The sequence below is a fragment of the Notolepis coatsorum genome, assembly GCF_963971535.1.
Source record: "Notolepis coatsorum genome assembly, chromosome: 6".
NCBI lineage: Eukaryota > Metazoa > Chordata > Actinopteri > Aulopiformes > Paralepididae > Notolepis > Notolepis coatsorum.
Window position 1 is genome coordinate 85355928 of NC_140170.1, and position 12214 is coordinate 85368141.

Sequence of the window (12214 nt, forward strand, 5' to 3'; positions counted from 1 at the left end):
GGTTTTGCTCAGCAACGAATATGCACATTTTTAGTTATTATGTTTGTTTTTACTACTTTTTTTATCGAAACATCACTGGCGGGGACGTCATACGACCGCCAGTCACTTATTGACCTAAACTCCGGACTCAAAGAGGAGTTTAGAGACACTTTATCATGCCAAGAATGGCCAACGGAGATCAGAAGGGATAAATACAACGCGGGAGACAAAGACGGCCGCAGGACAAAGAAGAAACACAGAGGGAAGAGGAGCGGGATCAGATTAAGACTAAGAAGATCTGCTTACCGTCCGGCTATTCCATCTATCTTCCTGGCGAATGCACGTTCGCTAGAGAGTAAGATAAATGATTTACGAGCACGGGTCAGATTCCAGCGAGAGATGAAGGACTGCAATATCCTGTGTTTCACGGAGACCTGGCTGAAACCAGTGACTCCTGATCACAGCATCTCTCCCTCCAACTCCTTCACCATCTTCAGAGCGGACCGTACAGAGGCCTCCGGGAAGAGCATCGGCGGGGGTCTCTGCGTTATGACCAACAACGGCTGGACTAGCCCCGGGGAAGTGCAGATACTCTCCCGTTCATGCTCCGCCGACATGGAACACCTCTCGATCCAATGTCGCCCCTTCCATCTTCCACGCGAGTTCACTGCAGTAATCATGACTGCAGTATACATTCCTCCCCAAGCGAACGTCGGCAGGGCGCTAGCGGAACTACACAACCATCTAAACACACACCAGATTAAGCATCCAGACGCGGCCATGATTGTAGCCGGGGATTTCAATCAGGCGAATTTGAAAAAAGTCATGCCGTCTTTCTTTCAACACATCGTCTGCTCCACAGGGGGAGGAAATACACTCGACCACTGTTACACCCCGTTCAGAGCCGGATACAAGGCTGTACCGGCTCCACCATTAGCGGGAGCGACGAACACGTCGGATCATGCCGCCATCTTGTTGGTCCCTGCTTACAAACAAAGATCACGTGACGCCGTCGTGTCACGTGAGGTAAAAAGATGGACGACCAATCAGAGGCCACGCTTCAGGACGCACTCGATGATGTCGACTGGGGAATGCTCGAGAGGAGCACCAGTGACGTCAGCGAGTTCACAGACACCGTGGTGAGCTTCATAACAACACTCGCTGATAGTATTGTCCCCACAAAAAAGGCGAGGGTGTTCCCGAACCAGAAACCATGGGTGGACAGTACTATCAGAGCAGCTCTGAACTCTCGCACCACTGCTTATAACCTTGGCAGAGAGTCAGGAAACATGGAAGAGTACAAGACAACAGTCTACACTCTGCGCAAGGCTGTTAAACTTGCTAAGAGGACGTATGCCGACAAGATGGAGGCACAAATGGCACAGAATGACACAAGAGGCTTATGGCAGGGACTGAGGACGATAACTGACTACAAAGTCAGCGCCCCCTCAATGGGGAGCGACGACGCCTCCCTTGCGGACCAGCTCAACACCTTCTACGCGCGGTTTGGTGCAAACAGTGGTGCTGCTAGCTCAACGGCTAGTGACGTCACTGGTGCGCCGGCTGTTGTGGAGGGGGGGGGGGGCATCCGCGGGGGGGCGGGGACGCTCTCTCATTGACGGTACACAGTGTGAGAAGAGCATTTATGCAGGTGAACACCAGGAAGGCGGCTGGCCCAGATGGCATAACAGGACGCATACTCAAGTCCTGTGCTAACCAGCTAGCCCCTGTGTTCACCACCATATTTAATCGATCCCTGAAGGAGTCAGTGGTCCCTGCCTGCTTCAAGATGTCTACCATTATCCCGGTACCAAAGAAACCCTCCCCAGCAGGTCTCAATGACTACAGACCGGTGGCACTCACCTCTGTGGCCATGAAATGTTTCGAGAGGCTGGTCAAGGATCACATTTGTGCCTCCCTCCCCAGCGATATGGACCCTATGCAATTTGCATACAGGCCAAACAGGTCCACTGACGATGCGGTCTCCCAAGTACTGCACAGCACCCTCTCTCACCTGGACCGTCAGAAGGGGGGCTATGTGAGACTGTTGTTCATTGACTACAGCTCAGCGTTCAACACCATAGTCCCCACCAGACTGGTGGACAAGCTGATCGAGCTGGGTCTGAGCTCCGCTCTGAGCGCCTGGGTACTGGACTTTCTGAGTGAAAGACCCCAGGCGGTCAGGGTGGGGGGTCAGACCTCCAACACCATCACCCTGAGCATCGGGTCCCCCCAGGGCTGTGTTCTGAGCCCCCTGCTGTACTCACTCTACACACACGACTGTGTGGCCAAGTTCAGCTCCAACTCCATAGTGAAGTTTGCAGACGACACGGTGGTGGTGGGGCTGATCTCGGACAACGACGAGAAGGCCTACCGGGAGGAGGTTGAGGTACTGGAACGCTGGTGCCAGGACAACAGCCTGCTCCTGAACATTGGTAAAACCAAGGAGCTGATCGTGGATTATAGGAGAGGACAGCAGGAGACACACACACCACTGAGGATAAACGGGGCCACCGTGGACAGGGTGAGCAGCTTTAAGTACCTGGGGGTCCACATCTCAGAGGATCTGACATGGTCAACACACATAGACACAGTTGTAAAAAAGGCGAAGCAGCGCCTCTACCACCTGAGACAGCTAAGGAAGTTCAGAGTATCGGGGAAGATACTCCAGTCCTTCTACTCCGGAGCTGTAGAGAGCATCTTGACTGGAAACATCACTGCCTGGTATGGAAACAGCACGGCACAGGACAAGAAGGCCCTACAGAGAGTGGTGCGCTCTGCCGAGCGTACCACGGGTATTGCACTACCTCCCCTGCAGGTTCTATACAACAAGAGGTGCAAATCCAGAGCCTGCAGAATAATGAAAGACCCTCACAGGGGAGCTCCAGTAGCTCACCATGTACCTCGACGCGAAAGCGTCGGGGAATACCGTGCTGCGTCACGGATCTGGTTGACTCCGAGTTCGATTCCCGGACCCGCCGTCATTTGCCGAATGTCTTCCCCTGTTCTCCCTCCCGTTTAACCCTGCATCTGTCGGTCATGCTTGACCAGAAAAGCGATAAACGCTAAAAAATGAAGTTTAAAAAAAAAGAAAGACCCTCACCACCCCAATAACAGCCTGTTCCAGCTGCTGAGGTCAGGCAGACGCCTGCGAACACCAGCTACTAGGACAGAGAGGCTTCGGCTCAGCTTCTTCCCCCAGGCCATCAGAGCCTTGAACAATGAACACTGAGTGTCACAAAACACTGAACTCTCTCCACACACAAGCACACATTAGCACACACACGACACGCACGCTGTGCACGCTCGCACACTAGCAGCCACTTTAACATGAGAAAGCACTCACTCATGCTGCACACGCCCACACTTATGGCCACAAAGGAAAGGTCACTTACAAAAATAGTATAGTAACAGTGTATTGCACTACCAAAGGACCTAGCATGTCCTTCATGCTCTGTAAATAACTATGTACAAATACCGTGATGTCCCACTATGTTACCTGTTTATTGCACAATGTTGTTTATTGGATTCTATTATATGTTGTACTACTGTATTGCACATCGTTGCGGGCAAGACCACCCGCATTTCATTGTATACTTGTATGCCGTGACAAATAAAACTCTTGACTTGACTTGACTTGACTTGACATACCATGGTCTTCGGGGGAGCTCATTACTTTACTGTGACGCTTGCTGGCATGGGCTTGTGTCCATAGGGGACGTTTTTTTCAAGGCGGACCGCTTTGAAAAACAAAAAAAAAGCTCAGAGCAGTCTCGCGACTGCCGCGGCGCCACCACTTCCTCGATGTTGATTGGTCAGTCGAAAAGAGTTACCTTGATGAGCGGCGCTCCTCTCCAAAAGTTTAACTAGTTTGGCGCTGGGAGCGCTCCGCCCAAAACGCTACCGCAGAGAGCGCATAAACGCGAGGCGCGGAGCTGGGAAAAGGAGCGCGCCTGTCGTGTCTGTAGCATAGAAATGAATGACAGAAAGGAGCTGACAACTCATAAAACGTCCCCGGTCGACACAGGCCATAGGCTATAGGTATGAGTATTACAGAACCACACATAGTCCACACCACACAGGTGTCTAAATACACATGCTCAGATTAACCCCTCTGATCCAACACTGAAATTCACACATTTCACACAATTCACATTTACACATAAATACACGGATGAACCAATACCGAACAACAAGTCCACGACCAAACACATCGAGTCTAACATTATTATAGTAGGCAAAAAAATGCACCATTATCGCCACCCACCTGATGGTGAAGATCTGCCCAATTCTCAAAATCTGCATGTCACAGAAGTAATCCCCACAGCAGGCTGCTTCGCCTTCTTTGTAAAACCAAAATTGGTTAGAAGGCTTACTTCTTTGATATTTCGTTTAACTTTCGACATTATCCTGGATACCTGTATTTTCTTATTTTTAAACGGCGGGTGAAGTTGATTTGTGCCTGCAGACTGCAGTGCAGCGCCGCCATGCTCCGAATGGTAAACGCAAGAATAGCATGCATGTTGCATGCATATTACGAGTAGGGTATATCTGCAGTGCCGCAACCCCATAGATTTATGCTTTTGTCTATTACGGTGAATTAGTGCGCAAATCATTAATCATACATCAAAATAGCCTAATTTTATTATTATATACGATGATGACGATACAGAAAATTACAGAAAAATTTAAAATGCATGGCAAAAATAGCATTTATTGTCAGTATTTTAGAGACCCCCCAAAAATTCACAAATCATGTTTTCAGGGGGCTGATGTTTCATATAGGGGAGCCATGGCTCCCACAGCTCCCCCATGATTCGCACCCTGGCTCTGTTTACACATCATTCCTACTCCCTTTTAATTGTACATATATCATTTTTGTTTTGATTGTATTGTTCCACTTTTGCTTTGGCAATGTAAACATATGTTTTCTTATGCCCATTGAACTGAGTGTGTGTGTTGTCAGTGTGTATGCAGAGTGTGAAATAAACGTGAGAAGTTACAGTTACAGTCTTGTCATTCTTGTAATTCCTACACTACACTGTTACAATGATATATAAAATATCATATTATATTATATACCCATTCAATATGCACATGACAGAAAATATTATATGCCATATTTCATATGTGCATATTGAATGGGTATTACTAATACTATTACTACTAATACTAGCCGAGAGTAGGACAAATTTGGGCTGGTAGCTCTCGGCTAGGTGGCAAATTAAAAAGTAGATCTTGTTTCAAAAAAGGTTGGGCACCCCTGGTCTACACGGTGCGGAGGATCTTGGGTTGTAGGCGGAGGGATAGGGGGTTCCGGTTCTTGGTGGATTGGGAGGGGTACGGGGTAGAAGAGCGTTCCTGGGTGCCTCAAAGGGATATCCTAGATCGCAGCCTTATCGACGATTATCGCCGGCTACAACCCGAGGCACCCGATGAACGTCAGGTGCCATTCGTCAGGGGGAGGTACTGTAACGTCTGGGCTTCTCTCCCTATTCAGGATTGGAGGCCCTACCGCTATCTTGGAATTCTCTCTCTCTGTCTCTGTATTACCTTGATTGTCGTCACCTGCTGTCTCAGTAATTACCTTGATTGTTGTCACCTGCCTGTAATTATGTCACTGGTGCTGATTGGGTCTGCTGGCTGTACTGAGGCCTTTATAGTAATACTTTGCCCCTCTCTCCCTGTCGGTTCTTCAGCAGTGTTACTGGGAACAGCCGTCTATGGGCAGAAGTCGGATATCTCGCCTGTTATCATGCTTTAAAGTTATCCTTGCTTTAGGTCGAGAAGTCGGATCTCTCACCGCCCTATTCTCTGTTGTTGTTAAGTTCTCTTCTAAGTATCCTACCTTATTACTACTTCCTGCTTTACCCAGTAAATTATTGTTATCGCTCAAAGTGTTTCTGATAATAAAAATAACACATATTCGAGAAGAGCAGCACCCTCTCCGTCTCCATTCTTCCATGCCATACTTGAACTCAACATTATTACCTGGATTCCTAACAGGTGACCTCAATCGAGAATAAATAAAGGTTTGAATGAATATGTGAATTGTTCATCTACCGTCATCCATGACATACTCAACAACATGGCACCGATAAGAACCACCAGGGTTAAAAATCGCGCTGAGGCATGGATGCACACTGAAATACTGGCCGCTATGAAAACCAGAGACAAAAAATGCTCTGAACTTCATAAAAGTCAGACAAAGCTTTCCAAAAGCTCAAACAGTGAACTCCAAGCCCACGTGGTTGAACTAAAAATCCAAAGAAACAGACTAAGAAATGACGTAAACACCATGATCAGAACCGCAAAAAGAAATTTCATCAACGACAAAACTGAGGAAAACAAAAACAAACCCAGCGAACTTTGGAAATTACTCAATAATCAACTAGGCTGCAGTAAAAAACTTAAAACCAGATTCTCAAACATAAACATAAAGACGGACAACACGCTCATCACAGACAAGCTGGATGTAGCCAATTACTTAAACATCTTCTTCACAAACATAGCCACAACACTGGTAAACAAACTACCCTCCCACTCAGGGCATTATGGGGTAGAACACATAGTAGCATACTACAAAAACCTAGGGGTCCACAAAGACGACTTCAAACTTGAAATGGTAACAACCGATGAGGTACTCAAAAAATTGAGCGCCCTCCAACCTAACAAGGCCACTGGCCATGACAACATCCCCTCCAAATTCCTCAGAGACGCAGCAGCCGCCATCACCCCAGTCATCACACACATAATAAACCTCTCTATAAAACAGGGGCACGTCCCCAAGGACTTCAAAATTGCGAGAGTGACCCCTCTACACAAAAAGGGCAGCAAATTAGACCCAGGCAACTACCGCCCTGTTTCTATTCTTACCTCCATCTCGAAAGTCATGGAGAAAATAGTCTACGAACAGGTCGAAAAGTACCTGGCGGAAAAAAACCTAATCTACGAATTCCAATCTGGCTTCAGAACGTCCCACTCCACTGACACATGCCTCCTCTATTTGAACGACCACATCAAACAAGAGGTGGACGCTGGCAAATACTGCGGCATGGTCATGCTGGACCTACAAAAGGCCTTCGACACTGTCAATCACTCCATTCTAATGGACAAGCTAAAAGCAATTGGTTTTGATAGCCTATCAGTGAGCTGGATGCAATCCTACCTGGAGGGGAGAGAACAGATGGTAGAGGTAAACGGTACTCTATCCCCCCCCCTCACAGTGAGCTGTGGTGTTCCACAAGGAAGCATACTAGGACCGCTACTCTTCCTAATTTATGCAAATGACATGTCGTCAGCCTGTGACTGCAACTTGTTCCTGTTTGCGGACGACTCAGCCCTGCTGGTCTCTGACAAGAACAAATTGCAGGTTGAAAAAACCCTCAGCACGGAACTAGGCAAAATCTGCATATGGCTCGCTGATAACAAACTATCATTACACATGGGCAAAACAGAGTCCATTCTCTTCGGTTCAAATAACAAACTCAGCAAGACCGACGGCTTCTCAGTTACAGTGGGTGACAATATTGTCACAAGGAAAGACGAAATTACCTACCTGGGTTCCATCCTAGAGGCAAATCTTTCCTGTGACAAAATGGCATCCAATGTAATAAAAAAAGTCAACCAACGAACTAGATTCTTGTACCGGATCTCCTCTCTGGTAAACAAGAATACCCTGAGGACTCTGGCAGGAGCACTCATTCAAGGGTACTATGACTATGCGTGCACCTCATGGTACCAAAGCACCTCAAAGGCGCTTAAAACAAAATTACAAACATCACAAAACAAACTGGTCAGACTACTACTTGACCTGAACCCCAGAACCCACCTCACCCCTGCCCACTTTGCCAACCTAGGATGGCTTAGAGTAGACGACAGAGTACAGCAACTTGCAATGGGCCTGGTCTACAAGATACACTATACGACCGGGGTGCCCATGTACATGTCAAAATACTTCCCAAAGGTCAGTGAATACCACAACCACTACACCAGAGGAAGCTCAACAAATCATGTTAAACCCAGATTCGGCTCAAACAAGGGACTAAACACGTTTCGCAATTATGCCACAACAATGTGGAACGCCCTACCCAAAGCTGTAAAGGAATGTGAATCCCTGCCCACATTCAAAACCGCCCTTAAAGAGCACCTACGGGAGGCTGCAATTCGAAACTGGCCACCGTAAATGCCCAAAACCCCCACCACCTCCTAATAGACAGTCTCCTCCCCACCGCATGTATATATTCCCTCCCCGCCGTATGTATATTCCCCTCCCACCCACCCACCCCCTCCTAATGTACAGTCCCCTCCCCATCATATGTATATACTCTGTCAGGATCTAGGGGTAACAGTACTGTATATTTGAATACCGCCTATGTCACAAATGTATCAGTACTAAATACCTATATGTCCCTATGCCATAAATGTCATGTATGTTATGTATGTCATAAATGTCTATATGAATTGAAAATGGGGGACCCTGATGGAAACAAGACAAACGTCTTTCTCAGGTCTGCATCCCCTTAACAATTGTATGTATTGAGCCGTACTGTATTGTACCCATTCTGCAATCTGTTAAATAAAGTTTTCATTCATTCATTCATGCTTTGCCTTGGCCTGTAACGTGCAATGGCATTCCTTGCAAGTCTACCCCTGTGACTCCATATCCCAAACTTTTATTTGTCAGCTGACGTGGGGGCCGCTCCTCTCTAAGCATTTGAATGACATTCTCTGATCCCACGGAGCCGACATGCCTCGACGGGCAGTGAATGCTTTCAGGTCATCCACAGAAAAAGTTTCATATCTAGGAATATTAGGAACATCTTCCCTGCTGTGTCAACAACATTTCTACAGTATGTTGTGTAAGAACAACAAAGTGCCGTTTTGGCTCAACATTATTTAGATTGGGCTACGATAAAAAAGTATGTGGAGTGAGAAAGGGGAACGTTAAGAAAGACACACACAGGGTTTGAGTTATAATTGAGCTTTGTGGGGGTCTCTAAAATAACTAACGTTAGGGGCAGAGATAAATATTCAGTTTAAATAAATACTGTGATTTTCCCAGGTCCTAGATATGTCTTATTCTCTGGGCTGATTGTATCTTCAGCAGTATAGAAAACCCTCTCACTGGGGGAAGAGGAGGACTGTACACACAGGTATGAGAAGGCTAGGTCTCTCAGGTATGAGAACTTGAGATGGATAGGTCTGACAGGTACTGTATGAGAAGGCTAGGTCTGACTGGTATGAGAAGGCTAGGTCTGACAGGTACTGTATGAGAAGGCTAGGTCTGACAGGTATGAGAAGGCTAGGTCTGACAGGTATGAGAAGACTAGGTATCTCAGGTATGAGAAGGCTAGGTCTCAGGTATGAGATAAGGATATTGTTCATTTTATCTTACATACTGTGGCAGATATCACCCCCCCTCTCATCGATATGTGAAGGACGAGAGATATTATTGTGGAAACAATTAGGTAGCTGATTAGTACTGATAGAACACACATGTGCATCATTAGTTCACCCACATCTCATGTGCACACACCCCAGATACACACACACACACACACTACAAATACACTAGGTTAGTGAGGGGTGAGTTGAGTGGAGGTGAGGTTGGAGTTGTTGTATTGAGAGAGAAATTGTTATATTCTGAGTTTTGTGAGGTGAGAGGTAGTGAGAGGAGAGGTGAAGGCGAGAAGGTGTTCATTGTGTACTGGACCTTAGACTGGCTGAGACTGTGTACTGACCCTGGACCGGACGACTACTCTGAGTATTGAACAATCCCTTTTTTTTGTACGAGAGCCTGTTTTGTGTTTTGACCATCGGACTGTATTACGACCATTCTCTTTGCCTATCGAACTGAATTCTGCCCATAATCAATTACTCTACTCTGTAATCAAAAGAGATCACTCTTGCATATTCTAGATCTGATACAACAGTGTGTTGCATGTGCTGATCATGCCACAGGAAAGTGAGATCACCTGTCATCCAATCACAGGCCTCATGTGCATCAGTTGTATGTATAGAGTAAATACCCCAATTCCTGCCAAAGAAAAAGGTTTTTGTAACGTCTGGTGTTTTTTGGTCAGTTTGGCAAATGTGCAAATATAGATAAAGCTGCAAATATGGATAAACCTACAAAAAATAGAAGACTGTGCCACTACAACAAAAAGACAAATGACTGCTTGAATCAGTCAAGAGTAGACTTGGTGAGTCATCATGTCCCTCTTTGAGAGACTGCTAATATGAGTCATATAAGAGATAAGAGATTCTGCTCTGACAACTAAGCTGACAGGCTTAGCATTGTTCAGTTCAGATCGTTGTTATGATCAAGTTGGTAAATGGTCTAAAAAGGTGCCAGTTCAACATTTTGTTAAGATTGTGAAGATACATACAAAAGAAAGTTAATGTTCCATGTCCTTTTATTTTAATACATTTTTGTTATTTTGGTGTTAATTCATGTCAGCCTGGTAGGCATGCTAAGTGAGAAGTGTGCACTTTACAATAAACTCAATTAAGTAGTATATTAGTCACGTGACTATATTATGTGTTGTTATAGTTCATAGGTGGATTTTTATCATTTTTCACAAAGTAGTTTTTTAACCTTTTCTAAGTAGCTTTAGCTACTAATGCACTGGCATGCAGGGATTCCAGTATCATATGATACCACTAACTTTGCTCTATAGCTAGAAATGAGCTCGCTCCTGTGAAAGATGTCTACTGGGCTTAAGGGGTTAATTGAGAGGTTTATTTGAGAAATACATTTTCTGAATGATGCTTTTAGGCCATTCTCTGGGATGCCATTACTATTTTAAGTATACCTTTTTTTGTTTTACATGTTGCATCCATAGAAATATAATAATGTATCGTTTTCTTTTTCACCTATCACAGACATTACTATCTTCATTTGAAGAGCTTCATTCCAAAAATAAATATTTGTGAGTAGACAAATTTGACTCCTGCTTTTAAAAAATTATTGTTGTCATGAAACAGTAAAAGCACATCATGGCTACTATTATACATCAGCTATCCTAATGATCACGTACCAAACCTCAGAACATTTCTAAGAAATTGCCACCAGCTTCCTGTTAGAATTTGACAGCAATCCTAGTACAAGTCGGATATGAAACCATTTCTTTCAACATCATAACCATTCCATTTGCTTCTATAAGCTCTAGAATTCAGAATAAGTACTGTAATAGATTAGTTTGAACCCTGTCTGCAGGGTTTTGAGAGCATTTGTTTCAATGCCCTATTTTTCTTTCAATAGCATTGCAAGTAACATCTGGCAGTATGGCTGCATGGGTACGGCTCCAGGCTCATTGAGCCCCAGTCAGAGTCGGAAGGTAGTGTTGTTGTCCAGTAGGGCAGTGGCTCTCAAAGTGGGGTCTGGGGACCCCCAGTGGTCCTTTAGAGGGTTCCAGGGAGTCCCCAGATAAATGTGCACAAAAAGACAATTTCGTTTTTGAGGACTGCATACTTTTTTTGCAAACCAAAACAACATTTTATACAACAACTTTATACTTATAGCACATGCATGAGTCTGGTATAATAGAGTAACATAGGTCTGAACTTGAGTTGTAGAAAAACTTGTTACTCAAGTTTTTCTGTAGTAGTTAGTAGTCCAGAGGTAGTATTTCCCCAGAAGGTGGTATGGCTTACAAATCCATACGGACCCATAGCCTGAGGCCTTATGTAGTACATGTCAACATTTCATAAAGATCCATTCAGAAATGAGTGATTAGGAGTGATTTAGGTAAACTGTGTACAAAAGAAAAACTGAGTTTTCTCATAGACTTCAATTTATTCTGCTGTTTTTCTCTTCCTGTTTTCGCTTGTTAGTTTTTTTAGTTTTTTAGATTCATACATCCCCACGTGGGTTATCATTGAAAAGCCACACTCATTAGCTACAAAAATCCACAATAATATTTGAGATCGGATCTAGATTGACGGAACTACTGCGCCAAGAGTCGGGAGTGATATTTTGCGCAATACCGTATACTTTGCACAAGCCTCAAATACCGGCATGTAACTCGAGAACCGCTGAACGGATTTTGTCGGATTTTGTCGCTATCGACAGGCAACAAATGGGCCTTCAATTCGATATATATATTACAAAATATGCACACCCGAGTTTTTTTGGGCAAATCGTCCTAAAAAGGGGTGGGCCCTTGCATGTTAAGAGGTAGTTGAATTGAATAAATATTGTATTCACAATAAGTTAGTCCAATGCGAGAAT